The sequence below is a fragment of the Scylla paramamosain genome, chromosome 12, assembly GCF_035594125.1.
Source record: "Scylla paramamosain isolate STU-SP2022 chromosome 12, ASM3559412v1, whole genome shotgun sequence".
Taxonomy (NCBI): domain Eukaryota; kingdom Metazoa; phylum Arthropoda; class Malacostraca; order Decapoda; family Portunidae; genus Scylla; species Scylla paramamosain.
This window is the reverse complement of record NC_087162.1, coordinates 16,177,394-16,192,947: the sequence shown is the minus strand read 5'-3', so window position 1 is coordinate 16,192,947 and position 15,554 is coordinate 16,177,394. Positions and strand designations below refer to the sequence as shown.

The 15,554-nt window shown below is 41.1% G+C and overlaps 1 protein-coding gene across 1 annotated transcript in view; it reads right to left on the bottom strand.

Moving 5' to 3' along the window:
• Window positions 1-8,561, bottom strand: part of LOC135105773 (protein lin-28 homolog) — a 58,245-nt gene extending 49,684 nt beyond the window's left edge. The window contains exon 1 of the mRNA XM_064014245.1: window positions 8,463-8,561. The gene's annotated coding sequence lies outside the window, so the exon portion shown is untranslated. The remainder of the gene's footprint in view (window positions 1-8,462) is intronic.
• Window positions 8,562-15,554: the final 6,993 nt, after the last annotated feature.

Genomic DNA, 15,554 nt, shown 5'->3' with positions numbered 1-15,554 from the left:
TGAGGAAATGGACATCTGTTTTCCCGGTCACACAAAACCCACACACGCAAACAAAAAAGGGGAAGGATAGAGGATAAGGGAGAAGGGATCAAGGAGGGCAATCATAATAATAATAATGATGATAACGATAAAATAAGGAACATTTGAGGTAAACTGAGGTGAAGCTAATGGAGGATAAATAATGCTGGATAAGTATTTCGATAAGTAGTAATTGTGTGTACAAAGGACATGAGGAGGAGGAGGAGGAGGAGGAGGAGGAGGATGTTATTATTACCTATACACCGGATATTACCTCACAAACACCAATTACTATATATACAGACCTCATTATCATCTTAAGTACCTTTCCTTTCATGTTTCTCTGCACTAGTTTCACGTCCGGCCCCGCAGAGGGAGGGAGGGAGGAACACACACACACACACACACACACACACACACACACCAGCCGGTCTCTCTCTCTCTCTCTCTCTCTCTCTCTCTCTCTCTCTCTCTCTCCTCTCTCTCTCTCTCTCTCTCTCTCTCTTGTAGCTCCACCGCTGCTTAATTGAAAAGTTATCCAGGTGAGTTTTTGCAGCGTTTTTGTGGTCACGTGGAAAGACCGACCCTTGGAGGACGTGCTATGGGAATGATAGTACTAACCCCCCCCCCTCTCTCTCTCTCTCTCTCTCTCTCTCTCTCTCTCTCTCTCTCTCTCTCTCTCTCTCTCTCTCTCTCTCTCTCTCTGATTCGTACACCTGCAATACTTTCTATGCCTGTTACCTTCATCACCTTTCCTCCTCCTTGTCCTCCTCCCCCTCCAATTAACCTTAAATGAATCCTTTCCAGCCTCCTCCTCCTTGTCCTCCTCCTCCGCCTCCTATACCATCATCCTTTTCTCCCTTTCTACAGCTACCTGGCAGCCTCCTCTTTCTCCTCTACCTCCTCCACCTCCTCCTCCTCCTTCTCCTCGTCCTTCTCCGCCCAGCTGCAATCCGTGACCGCCTGATACACTGCAGCCGCCGCCTCCTCGTCACCTGGCCGCCTCCCGCAGGTGGGCGGCAGGTAGCAGGGACGGACGCGGGGCGGAAATGTTAGCGAGGAGGGTTCTGGCGGCATTTCCTCCGTCAGCTCAACTCCGACACCCGCGCCAGAAAGGGTTATAGTCATCGTTATCATCATCATCATCATCACAACCACCATCATCACAGTCGCCGTCATCATTATCATTATCGTCACCTCTATTTTTTTTTTATTTCCCTTCTTTTGGTGTCCTTTCTTTTTCTTCTGCTCGTATCATCTCTTGCACCTGTTTCTGTTTGCTCTTCTTCTTCCGTGTCTTTATTGGTTTTGAGTCTTTTTTTTATTTTTTGTATTGTGTTTGGTCTTTATTAGTGTGGGGTTGTTAGGTCAAATTAGCTCGTTGGCATGTTAAGGGCTGCTGTTGTTTGAAACCTGTTGTAATTCTTGTAATCTCTGTTATCTAGTTCCTCCTTCTCCTCCTCTTCTTCTTCCTTATGGTGATCCACTAAACTATCCACAAATTCCTCCACCCACATCACCACGTCCACCTGTCTTCATCCACATCCACTACATCCACTTCTCCCAATCTAGTTCGTCTTCCACAGCTCCGCTCTACCTCCGATTCATCCATCAACTCATCCACTTCAACCCTTCTTCATAAGTCTCCACAGTCATCCATCCACTCACCCACCACCCACGCCACCATCTCCTATTGTTATCCCTTTATCTTCCTCCTCCTCCTCCTCCTCCTCCTCCACATCCTCCTCCTCATCTTCCTCCTCCTCTTGACGCCTTTATCACACAAGTTCAATCTCCTTTCCCCTCCTGCGCTTTTTTTTTTTTTTTCTCAACACATGATTGATCCGACGAGTGTGGTGTTTCAGGTCGTGGTTATTTTGACCACAAACTGCTGGAGCGTAAACACTGAATTGTGTGTGTGTGTGTGTGTGTGGTGTGTGTGTGTGTGTGTGTATGTGTGTGTGTTTGGGCCGCCTCAGCCTCACTTCCGGCCCGCCCCTCCCACACACTCGCCTCAGGTATTTTTTGAAATGAATTAATTTATTGGTTGAGTGTTTTCCTTTTTTTTTTCCCTCTCTCTCTCTCTCTCTCTCTCTCTCTCTCTCTCTCTCTCTCTCTCTCTCTCTCTCTCTCTCTCTCTCTCTCTCTCTTAATGGTGTGTTGTTTTTATTTACCGGCAGATACGTGTCTTCGTTTTATGATGATATGGGGAGTAAAATGTTATGTAACTTTATTGTTACTGTGTTAACTTATTGTGACATGGATCACTTTAAGTGGTTTCTGTAATGAATTTAGTTCTTTTTTTTATATATATATATAATTTATCAGTGAATGATGTGTATTTCCTATCTACCTACCTATCTGCCTATTCATCTATCTATCAATTTATTTATCTACCTACCTACATATCTGTCTATTTATTTACCTGTCTATCTACCTGGTTATTTACTTATCTAACTACCTTATTCAATTAATAACTATCTGTCTATCTGTATACCTATATTATGTAAAAGACACAACTATAATGACTTCGTTACATATCTATTTACCTATCTGTCTTTCTTAATAACGAACTAAAAGCCAGTACTTATCAATATATAAATATAACTATATGTGTGTGTGTGTGCGTGTGTGTGTGTGTGTGTGTGTGTGTGTGTGTGTGTGTGTGTGTGTGTGTGTGTGTGTGTGTGTGTGTGTGTGTGTACAGCGGCTTACATCAGTTCAACGAAATAAATTAGGCAAAGATAACGTTTCGATTCACGTGTGGATTGATCGGTGGGCTGGTCGGTCGGTGGCTGGGTGGGTGGGTGGGTAAGGTCGTCTGGTACGTGTTGGAATAAAATGTCCATGAAAAATATCATATCTTATTTGATTCTGTTCCGTATTTACCTGAGTGGGTGACGCGCGACACTTCCAAGTACATAGGAAAACTTTGAAAATACACAAATAATTCCCAGAACATCATAAAATATAGAAGAAAAGACAATTTTTCATCAGCGATCGTGAAAATGCACAATATATCTACCCAATTTTTTTTATCCTCTGCGTAGGAAAAATCAAATGCTGGACCGTAAATAAAATAATAATATTAATAATAATATCTATTCTACATAACACCAAAAATAATAATGATACTTTCTCATTTTCCTCTTAACCCTTTCACTGCTATGGTCTAAAAAGTGTAAAAAAAAAGTTTGCAAGGACAGAGAGAGAGAGAGAGAGAGAGAGAGAGAGAGAGAGAGAGAGAGAGAAGAAACGAAAGAATACCAAGTTCATTTTGTTTCTTCCAGGTTGGGAAAATATTTAAGGGACAAATACAAAAATAAACCTCGATAAATTTACAGATAATCACGGAAAAAATAAGCTAACAGTAAAAGAGTTAATATATTCTTTACTTTTCCTAAACGGTGTTACATGATCCTGTTTTTCGGAGCATCATTCAATCAATCAATCAATCAATCAATCGTTTTCCCTAACAGATGGGAGAACATTGTATCTTCCGTCACTATCGGGAGTAAGTGACTTAAAATGTGGCCGAGCTGTGACTGAAGTAACCCTTAGTATGGCAAAGGTGTCGTGTGGTGTGGTGGGTGCATGGCTGAAGTATGACAGCAGTGTAGCAGAGTGTGCGACTAGGTGTGGCCGAGTCTCGCTAAGGTGTATACATATGTAGCTAAATGTGGTAGTGTGTGTGAAAAGATGTGGTTAAAACGTGTGGTAGAGATAAGGCTACGTGTGGCTGTGTGTGTGACTAAGTGTGGTGGACTTATGGATAAATGTGGAAGAGATAAGACTAGTGGTATGTGTGACTAGGTGTAGTAGGGGTGACTGAGGTGTGGTGGAGTTGTGGTGGTGTGGATGAGGTGTGGTTACAGTGTTCACGTCACGCCTTCCCCTGCCACACTCCACGTCGATCTACTCCATTCTATTCGCTTCCTTCTCCACCCCCCCCCAACCACCACCCCAGCAATCAGCTTCCCCCGCCACAGTCACGTCTCCGCCCCGCCCCGCCCCACCCTGCTGCCTAAGTCTGCTTCCCCTTGGCTTCCCCTCCCGTTCAACTCCGCCCCGCCCCGTCCCGCCCCACTTTGTCTTACCACGCCCCCGGAATACAAGGAGGGAAGGAAGGCAGACAGAGAGAAAGGAAGAAAAGAAGGAAGAAGGAAGAAAGGTGGTTTATATTCGTGTGTGCATGTGAGTGAGTCTCTCTCTCTCTCTCTCTCTCTCTCTCTCTCTCTCTCTCCTCTCTCTCTCTCCTCTCTCTCTCTCTCTCTCTCTCTCTCTCTCTCTCTCTCTCTCTCTCTCTCTCTCTCTCTGTGTGTGTGTGTGTGTGTGTGTGTGTGTGTGTGTGTGTGTGTGTGTGTGTGTGTCCCATGGTACAAAACAGGGAAGGAACACCCACACATCACACCCTAACCCCCCCCCATCCTTCCCCTCCATCTTTCCCCATCCATTCTTCCTTTTTCCCACGATGACCCCCCCCCCCCCACCCTACACTCTCTCTCTCTCTCTCTCTCTCTCTCTCTCCTCTCTCTCTCTCTCTCTCTCTCTCTCTCTCTCTCTCTCTCTCTCTCTCTCTCTCTCTCTCTCTCTCTCACCTTCCCGCCACTTAGCAATGTGTCAAAAAGGAAATCGCCAGTATTTTTTTCTTGTCGAGTCACTCAATTAGGAGAAGCAGACCCCGTCATTGAGAAATTAATGGCGCTCAGATGGCGGTCTGCTGCGACAACTCCGGGAAGGGGCGGTGCTGGAGCCAGTCGTGCGGGCGAGGCGTGGCGGGCGGCGGTGGTGGTGGTGGTGGTGGTAGGGATGATAGGTATGGTGCAGTGTGGCGAGGAGGGACCGCGTGGTATATGGTGCATGGCGGTTGTGGTGGTGGTGGTGTGCATGATAGTGGTGGTGGTGGTGGTGGTGGTGGTGGTAGTAGGGATGATAGGTATGATGTAGTGTAGCGAGGAGGGACCGCGTGGTATATGGTGCATGGCGGTTGTGGTGGTGGTGGTGGTGGTGGAGTGCATGATAGTAGTGGTGGTGGTGGTGGTGGTGGTGGTGGAGAACACGGTTAATCCGGTTCATGTCTACAATTATCGGCTGCAGTGTGCGGTTCCCTGTTCATGGAAAATGGTCAGCAGGTCCTTTTGCCGTGACAGCTGAAGGAGGGACGGAGGGAAGAGCAGGGGGAGGGAAGGAAGGGAAGGAAGGAAAGGAAGGACGGGACGGAGAGACTGTTAGATGAGGGAGAGAAAGAGAGAGGAACGGTTGAGGAAGCGGCGGTGTTGACTACTTCTGCAGGAGAGAGGGAGGAAGGAAGGAACCACTTGCAGGTGTAATGTTCATGGTATGGTACTGTTTCTTTTCCGGTCATGCAGCTCTGGCTAGACATCTGGTGGGTGGGGAGGAGCCTTCTGCAGTGTTGCCCATGCATGTATACACTCCTCCAAGTTAGTCCAGAGTAGTGTAATCAAACAACTTGGAAGAGACTTTATGATCTACTGTTGTTTGTTATCCTTTGTCGTTCTTTCTCTTCGAGGGTTCGGGGATGAGGAGGACGAGAGAGAGAAGAGTGAAAGCAAAGGAGAAGGTAAGGTGAATAAGGAGAAAAGAAGGGAGGGAAGAAAACAGCGATGCAGGTATGGAGGAAAGGGAATATGAAGAAAGCAGAGTGTAAATATAGTGTAGGAGGAAAGCAGGGAGGATAGAAAAACAGTGATGAAGGTATGAATGAAAGTGAAGAAGGGAGAAGGCAGAGTGTAAGGAGAAAAAGGAAGGGAAACAGTAAGAAGGTATGGAGGTATGAGGAGGGTAAGAAGAGAAATGAATGGGAGGGAGGAAAGTCAAGGACACTGGAGATATAAAGAGACAAAGAAGAGGGAGAAAGAAAGGTGTGAGGGAAGACAAAAGTAAAGGTAAGGAGGTACTGAGAGAGTTGGAAAGGAATGACAGAGCGGGAGGAAAACAGTAAAGGCGACAAAGATGAAGGGGAGGAGGAAGAGGAGGATACGGAGAAAGTAAAAGATATTAACGGTATGGAGAGAAACTGCAGAAGGAGGGAAGGAACACAAACGACAATAAATATGGATAAAAACACATAAAAAAAAAATATATATATAGAAGGGAAGAAGGAGCAACATAAAGATCACCACACGCGCGCACACGTAATCCCAAGGAGGAGGCAGCGGCGTTAACTGAAGGTGTTAAAAGAAGTCGTAAAAATATGAACGCAACCTAAACCTAACGGGAGGCATTTCCGGTGTTCCCATGTGCTAACTATCACTTCCACGCCGCCACCTGCTGCCGCCGCGCCGCCACGTAACGATTACACCTGGGCAGGGAAACACGAGAAGATGCACAGATCGGAGGGTTTACCAGGCCAGGTAGGTACGGTCGTGGCCACAAGTCGAGGAATCTTCTGCTCTCACTCTCTCTCTTCATTGGGCTTTTCCTTCGATTTTAGGTTTATTAGTCTTTCTCTTCTTTATTTGTTTAGTATTGTTTTATATTTGTTTTGTTTATTTATTTATTTAGTTTGCTTTTCCTTCGATCTTGAGTTTACTAGTCTTTCTTTCTTTATTTATTTTGTTGTTATATATTTGTTTTATTTATTTATTTGATTTGCTTTTCCTTCGGTCTTAAGTTTACTAATCTTTATTTACTTATTTGTCTAGTTGTTATATATTTGTTTTATTTATTTACTTATTTGATTTTTTTTTCCTTAATCTTAACCCCCACTAGCCTTTTTTTATTTTTTCGTTTCACTCTATTTATTTATCTATTTTTATTTGTTTTTCGTGCTAAGGAGTCCAGCCAAGGACACAAACGTTAGTAGTGAAAGAAAGAAAAAAAAAACTGCCCGTTCATGATGACGCTCCCCAAAAATAACTTCCACTACAGTTTGTTACAGGTAATCGTGATCAGCCAGCCAAACGTTCAAGAATACAAATTTAACACATACATATTTAACATGACTTCTCCCGATTTCTGGGTCCGCCGAACGTTACACCAACTGAGTTTCCCTAAAATATTTTCCCTCTTGATATGTTAAGTTAGACTGGGGAAATTTTCCATTTTCACATGAGTGTAATTTCCTTTGGTGGTGTTTATCTTGAAGCACAAGAGATTTTAAACAGAGAAGAGAAAGAGATGAACATACGTCTTCTTAATTAAACTTTTCAGCGTCTTATCTCGAACTTTTCTGACAGGCTCTGATATACTTTCACGGTGGTTTTCATGGTTCTACTGGTAGTTTAATAAGGATTCTACACTGTCAGTTGGAGAAACATACATGAGACTCCGTGCAACCTTCCCCGTAGCCTTTGAAATACAGTCTGTGCGAAAACTTCAAGCATTTAAGAGTACGAACCGGAGAAGCGCGAGACGTGACCTGATAACATAACAAGTAAAAACAAATAAAATGAAGGAAGCCACAAGAAGCCAGTAGGTCTACACGCAGCAGTCCATGTATAAAACCTACCTTTCTATATCCACCTGTCATTTTCATTTGTAAATTGATGCAGTCTTCTTTTAAAATTGACTATTGACTCGGCACTAACAACCTGATTACTTAATTCATTCCATTCATCTTGCATTCTATGTGAGGACAAACTTCTTCCTATCTCTTTTCAAGGCACATCCTACCACTCTGTATGATAACCAGTTTCTCCCTGTCTCTTTCTGTTTCTCCCTATCTCTTTTTAAATCTAACTTCATCAGTCTTGAACCAGTTATTTCCTGCTTACTAACCCTAACGATCTAGTCCACACCACCCTTGTTACATCCATTACACAAAAAAATGCAGTCGATTATATTTCAATCTGATGAGCTTCTGAAAGTGGGAAATAGCACATCATGAAGATTTATGGTCAGATTAGTGCAACCTTTTTTTTTTTTTTTGTCACTCACAAAAGGAAATAATGACCTTTAGGAGTTTCTTGAATAAGTGCTACAACTTTCTTCACGATAAGATTCTTCGGGAAATGGGTTAATAATATGGTTCTTGATCTTTTAACTTCTTGGTGTAAATAATAGGGAAGTAAATTAAAGTAATCTAACAAAGACGAAAGACATGGAAAGAAAGATAGAACAAAGTGATGATAAGATAATACTAACCTTGATGGGACCTGAAGGAAGGAAAAAAAAAAGATATGTAGGAGAGATAGAGAGAGAGAGAGAGAGAGAGAGAGAGAGAGAGAGAGAGAGAGAGAGAGAGAGAGAGAGAGAGAGAGAGAGAGAGAGAGAGAGAGAGAGAGAGAAGGAGGCAGAAGTGAAGGTAAAGAATGATCAACTGACTGACTGACTGACTTATTGATTAACTAACTGACTGAAGACACTGCAACAAATCAATCAATCAATCAATCAGTACCTTCACATCTACCTTCCTTCCCTCTCCCTCTCCCTCTCTCCCCTCTCTCACTCTCTCACACACACAAACAGACGCGAACACTCACCTGATGCACGAAGATGTCCTGCCCTCCATCGTCGGGAGTCACGAAGCCCCATCCTTTGGCAACGTTGAACCATTTGCACTTCCCTATCCGCCACACCCCCACCTCCCCTGCAGGGCGAGATAACACACCTCATCACACACCTGGAGGTACTTTAATGGACACTCAGCACCTGGTATATGTCTGCTTACTTATACTTTATTTATCGAATATTTATAAATGTGTTGAGGGTGGGTACGAGGAGGAGGAGGAAGAAGAAGAAGAAGTCAAGAAGAAGTCAAGAAGAAGGAAGAAGAAGAAGAAGAAGAAGAAGAAGAAGAAGAAGAAGAAGAAGAAGAAGAAGAAGAAAAAGAAGAAGTCAAGAAGAAGAAGAAGAAGAAGAAGAAGAAGAAGAAGAAGAAGAAGAAGAAGAAGTCAAGAAGAAGAAGTCAAGAAGAAGAAGAAGTCAAGAAGAAGTCAAGAAGAAGAAGAAGAAGAAGAAGAAGAAGAAGAAGAAGAAGTCAAGAAGAAGAAGAAAAAGAAGTCAAGAAGTCAAGAAGAAGAAGAAGAAGAAGAAGAAGTCAAGAAGAAGAAGAAGAAGAAGAAGAAGAAGTCAAGAAGAAGAAGAAGAAGAAGAAGAAGTCAAGAAGAAGAAGAAGAAGTCAAAAGAAGAAGAAGAAGAAGAAGAAGAAAAGGGAGAGGAATAGGAAGAAAAGAAAGATGTTGATGTCCTTAAACAAACTGTAAGAAGAAAAAGGAGAGGGAGAGGAAGAAAAAACAGATACTGGTATATTTGAAAGGAGAAAAATAATGTGCATGCATATGAGGAGGAGAGTTCAAAAGATGTGAAGGAAAGTATCGGTATCTTTGCGGGAATAGTAATACGGGTGAGGACAAAGGTATGTGACAGAGAGGTGTCGTGTTTGTGTCTTGGAAAAGGGTAAGGAAACAATGTGTATTTTTATGAGGAGCGAAAGGAGAAGGATGAGATGAAAAGGGTAGGTGTGTGTGTGTGTGTGTGTGTGTGTGTGTGTGTGTGTGTGTGTGTGTGTGTGTGTGTGTGTGTGTGTGTGTGTGTGTGTGTGTGTTTTATGGGAATAAACGTAGTACGAGTATGTGTTTGCTGAAGGAAAGAAAGAGGAAAGAAGACAAATACGAGTATGTGAATGGCAAAGAAAGGGTTTAAAAATGTAGGAAAAAACAAACTTTTCACTACACTCTGGAACTTAAGACAATAAAAAAAAGACACCGGAATAAAACAAAAAAAATATATAAGGTAAACAAAAAAAAAAAAGCAGGCTAGAAAAAAAATGGCAAATAAATGGATAAAAATGGAAGAACACACATTCCTCACAGCACTCTGGAACAAACACACAAACAAAAAAAAAGTATAAAACGGAAACAAAAAAAAAGATAAGACAAAACGATAAAAGAATAAGACATACATTGCAGGACAAGACAAAAAGATAACAGGATAAAACAAAATTAATGAAAAATAAAAGGTTATGTATGGAAGGAAAAAAAAATCCGTAATTCACTCTGGAACAAGACATACAAAAAAAAAAAAAAACTAACAAAATAATAAAAAAGAAATAACAAAAAAGACTAAACAAAAAACAACATAAAACAAAACTAAAACTAACAGAATAGACCAAAAAATAAAAAAAAATAAATAAAAATAACACGATAAAATAAAAACAAATATTAGAATAAAACGAAAACAACTACAAAACAAACAACTAAAAAAGAGAGGAAAAAAAAAAAAAAAAAACTCACTGCACCCTGGAACTAAAGACAAAACAAAAGACGGAACAAAACAAAACAAGGATAAACATGCGCAAGATTCTCAGTTCCCAGCCAGGCAAACCCGCCCCTTGGCTACCAACAACCTGGCGGCCACCGGGACGGACAAGGCTCAAGACACACCCTTCCGTGAGTCACTGCTCTCGCTCACACCAGTCATTCCTGCCCCTCCCGCGCCTCACGTAGAAGACAAGGAGGTAAGACTTCATCGTAAATGGAGCGAATAATTAAAATCAACTGGGTGGTCTGCGGCAGTGTTTCGGGGCAGGATTGCAAGCAGTGGAAAAAGATGATGGGGGAAAAAAGTGTGGGGGGGGATGGTAGTAAAGCCTTCGTCATGTTTTCCTCCAGTTTTATTCATGTCTTGCAAGCTGAGAAGAAATGTTTGCATGTTATTTTTCTTGGTTGTTACTCTTAATTTTTTCTTCTCTCTCTCTCTCTCTCTCTCTCTCTCTCTCTCTCTCTCTCTCTCTCTCTCTCTCTCTCTCTCTCTCTCTCTCTCTTCTTCACTATTCTTATTTTTCCTGTTCCTCCTCTTTCCCCTCCCAAAAAATTAACATAGTAATCGGTACAATCGGTGCAGTAAGCGTGAGAATAACACACACACACACACACACACACACACACACACACACACACACACACACACACACACACACACACACACACACACACACACATGACATCTCCAAAACCTCAAAAAATTTCCAACGAGATCCCCTCCTACTTTTTTCCATTCAAACCCCCCACCGTCTACCCCCCCCCCAAAAAAAAAATAATAATAATAATAAATATATAAATAAAATAAATAAAATAAATAAATAAATGAACTCACGAAAAATAACACCGAAAAGTCAAACCGTCACGAAAAATTGCACGCTTCCTTTAAAAAAATAACAAAAAATAACAAAAAGAAGTCGGAAAAAAAGTAGACAAGAAGGACGCAGCTGATGGATGGAGGCTCGGGTGGCATTTACCTGCGGCGGGCCAGAGGGGCGGGTCTTCCGGAGGCGCCGCGGCTGCACAGGTGTGTCAACCCGCGGCGAGCGAGCGCTAGTGAGGCGGAGAATTGATTGTGCTGAGTCAGTGTGCAGGTGGCGGGGAGAGAGGAAACGTTTGGAGCCAGGCACGTTTACGGTCTCCCCTCCTCCTCCTCCTCCTCTTCTTCCTCCTAACCATTCTCACAGTCTTCTTACCCTCCTCTTCCTCCTCATCATCATCATATATTTTCATCTTCCTTCTTCCTCTTAACCATTGCCACTATAAGCTTCCTTCCATTCCCCTCTTCTTCTCCTCTTCCAACAATTTTCTTACCTTCTTTCTTTCTTCATTCTAACCACTCCCACTATTAGTCCCCTCCTCCTCTTCTTTTTTTTTTTCTTCTCATCTTGTTCTTCTCTTCTTCCTCCTCTCCCTAAACATTCCTCTTCTTCCTTACCACTCTTCTTTTTTCTTCTTTTCCTTAACTACTACTTCTTTCTCCTCACTCTTCTTCTTTCTCCTCCTCCTACTCCTACTCCTCCTAACCACTCACCACCAGTCACCACCAGTCATACACACAGACCAGGACTTGTGGCTTCAGGATATGTCCCGACTTGTGACTGTAAACTCTAGACTGACTCATGACTTAGATCTTATACGCTCTCTCTCTCTCTCTCTCTCTCTCTCTCTCTCTCTCTCTCTCTCTCTCTCTCTCTCTCTCTCTCTGGTACTAGTGGTTCACGTACTACCATTGGAGTTTACGGAAATTGAGAGTATATATTTATAACGGAGCAGACAAGCTAACAAACGGTATATACTGTATATTAAACAGTCAATAAAAATGCATAACCTGTATTTATTATCATCTTTTTATTTCTTATTTATTTATCTATTTATTTATTTTTATTTACTTTTTTTTTTTTAGGTTAAGAAAATAACCTTACGCAATTTAGTGTTGTTGCTATCGTGCTACTTTAACGGGTTTACATTTTTGTGTTAGTTTGTTGTTACTATTCTTTATATGGAAAAAATAAAATCTGATTAGCATGTACAAAAGTGAGGTTCAATCCAGCAGCCACTTTTAACTAATACATTATCTGTAACTGTACCACACACACACACACACACACACACACACACACACACACACACACACACATACCAAGGAGGCAGGATCAGTAACTATCTGAGACAAATATTCATCACTCACCTACACCAGGAATGTCACCCAACACGTCATAAAAAACGGGGTGGGGGAATCAGGCAGCGCGCATCTGACAGCTTGGTCTGTGTGTGTGTGTGTGTGTGTGTGTGTGTGTGTGTGTTTGGTGGTGGGAGGAGTGAAATAATAGAATCCTATCAAGAGTAAAGGAGAAAATGACATAAGTGAATGAGTAAATAGAATGATTAAATGAACTAAATCTGCAACTTTTTTTTTTCTATTTTGGCTTACTTTTCTTTCTTCTTTTTCGGTGACGGCAAAAGAGGTCAATTTTCCCTTTTATTGTTCAAGAACAGCAAAATAACGGACTATTTCTTTTTTTCTGCCTCCTTTACGCATTAAAATTATATATATATATATATATATATATATATATATATATATATATATATATATATATATATATATATATATATATATATATATATATATATATATATATATATATATATATATATATATATATATATATATATATATATATATATATATATATATATATATATATATATATAAATATATATATATATATATATATATATATATATATATATATATATATATATATATATATATATATATATATATATATATATATATATATACACACACACACACACACACACACACACACACACACACACACACACACACACACACACACACACAAGACGCCAGCGATACACGTTCAAATAATTAACACGCAATAAATACCTCATATATCCACTCTACATTTTCCTTTCATAAGTTCACGAAGAAAATAAAGATAAAATAAAGGACGGAGAGAGATTCAAACACCTGTCAGAATATTTGTTATCCTAGATGCCAAGTGCGCGCACCCCTTCACCACTTGTTGCTTAGGTAGATTAGAAGACTGGTCGGGCAGGGCGGGGCACCACGGAGCTGAAGAATGGACGGTCTCGCTTCCCTCTCCTCAGCAGCAGTAACGCAACGCCGCTTCACGATTAAATCCCTCACTGTTCTCTGGTACGTTGCGATATTCAACAATTCACAGCACTAAAGGCACAATACAAGATCTTTACAAGCACGTGTAGGAAAGAAGAGGGAATGAAAAAAACTTTCCAGTGTCTAGGCTGTATAATGTTTTGAGATGACTAGAAAAAAAAAAATCCCGAGTGGTTTGGGATTGAGACAAGGTGTGCTAAATATAATTCAAAAAGCTAATCACAAACCACGCTGAGGAATTTCTCTTTGCTATACTAGCCCTATAAGCCTTATGCTGGATACATATTCATCTAATCCCTTTCATTTCTTGTAGGTGCTTGAGAAGATTTCGCAAGGTGTTTTTACGGCAGTGGATTGTTACACGTCGCACTGAAAGGGTCAATCAGTAGTATGTGATGAGTCTTGCCAATAGGTAACTCATCCAAGACCGCACGTGGAACTCATAACTACATAGATAAAACTGGTATTATGTTTTTTTTTTTTCTTTTCTGCTATAATCCTCTTTTGTTAGTATTCAGAACACTAAAAAAATATATGTATGGACACAGAGGGGAAGAATGGAGGTTAATCTTTTTTTTTTCTACGCTGTGGAAATATTCATCAGACTGCAACACAAAAAACACGTCTTAAAAAAGCTGCAGGTGGTATATGGAAAAACTGTCGAGTAGTGAAGGGGTGAACGCGCCACGTCATCAGTGTCATGTAGCTCCGTCACATCGAGTTGACTCTATAGGATTACGGACTTTGTATCGCCTCCTCCAGCTTGCACCTTCAGGCTTACGAGCAATCACGTGACAGCAAGCCTGGAGGTGGCGAGGCAGCGAAGATCATGCGTACGGTCTTGAATAATTGTTGAGTAACGCACTGCACTCCTTTCCACTGTCTTTAGCACTTATTCATTTGTATTTTTTCTTCTTTCCTCAATGTTAAATCATCTGATCTCTTAAGACGAGTAACGCAAAGCACTCCTTTCTACATTCTGTGTTTACCTTTTTTTTTTCTATCCAATAAAGAGAAAAGTTATATGTGAAATTTTAACAACTAATGAATGAATAGTAGTAGTAGTAGTAGTAGTAGTAGTAGTATCAGTTGTTGTTGTAAATCTCATTTGTAATGTCTCTGTTTAGTATTTTGTGTAAGCCTGTGTACGCCTCAAAGCGAAAAAAAAAATAATAATCACTATCATTTATCATCATCCTCACCATAAACCAGACTCAAACAAACACGTACATCGGAGGAATAACACTATACAAAATAAAAATAATGATAAATTAATAAATAAAAAAGACATTAGCGATACACAAATATGAGGAACGCAGTAGGAACAGTGCATTATCAAATCTCACAGACCAGTACCCTTCTCCCTTCTCCTTTCCTTCCCCGCCGCCGCCGCCGCCGCCACCACCAGCCAACCAGTCCTCTGCTAACCCTTGAACGGTCAACCCTGTGTGGGCTCCTTGCCTCCTCACCACCACCGCCACCACCACCACCACCACCACCGCCACTGCCGCCGCCGCCACTCACACATCTCAGCCGCACGCCTCCTCCACTCCACCTGACGCGGCTCCTTGTCATCAGGTCACGCCATCTTGCCACAGGACAACATTACTGTTGCGTCTTAACCCTTATAACATATTTACATTTGTTTGAATTTATTCTGAATACAATGAGGGGATTCTGATAAGTTTGCGACGGTTATTTTATCTATTTATTTATCTATTTTCTAATTTATTTAGTTAGTTTTCGTTATCAGTGGTTAGAAATCACCTGCTTTACAAATAATGCACGAGTCCTGCAATAATCTGGTCCTCGTAAGGACTATTTTTCAAGGGCCACAGAGATGATTAGTCTGGTTCTCACGAGTGTTTGTCTCATTAATCACGTAAGACAATTTTTAAACCATTATTGATATCTTTAAAACATCCATGCAAACTCCAGTCCACTAAAGTTTACTGAAAAGTAGTCGCGATAGGAAACTGTGACGTTTAAAAATAGTGTCCTATATCTTTATTTACTCTATTGTGGGTAAAACACATGATTTTTAAAAAGCTTAAACATTTACAGTAGTAATGAAAAGGCTATATCAATTTTGACCAGTTCTTTCCAATTAATCATTCAACACATTCACTCGCCGCTAACTGAGG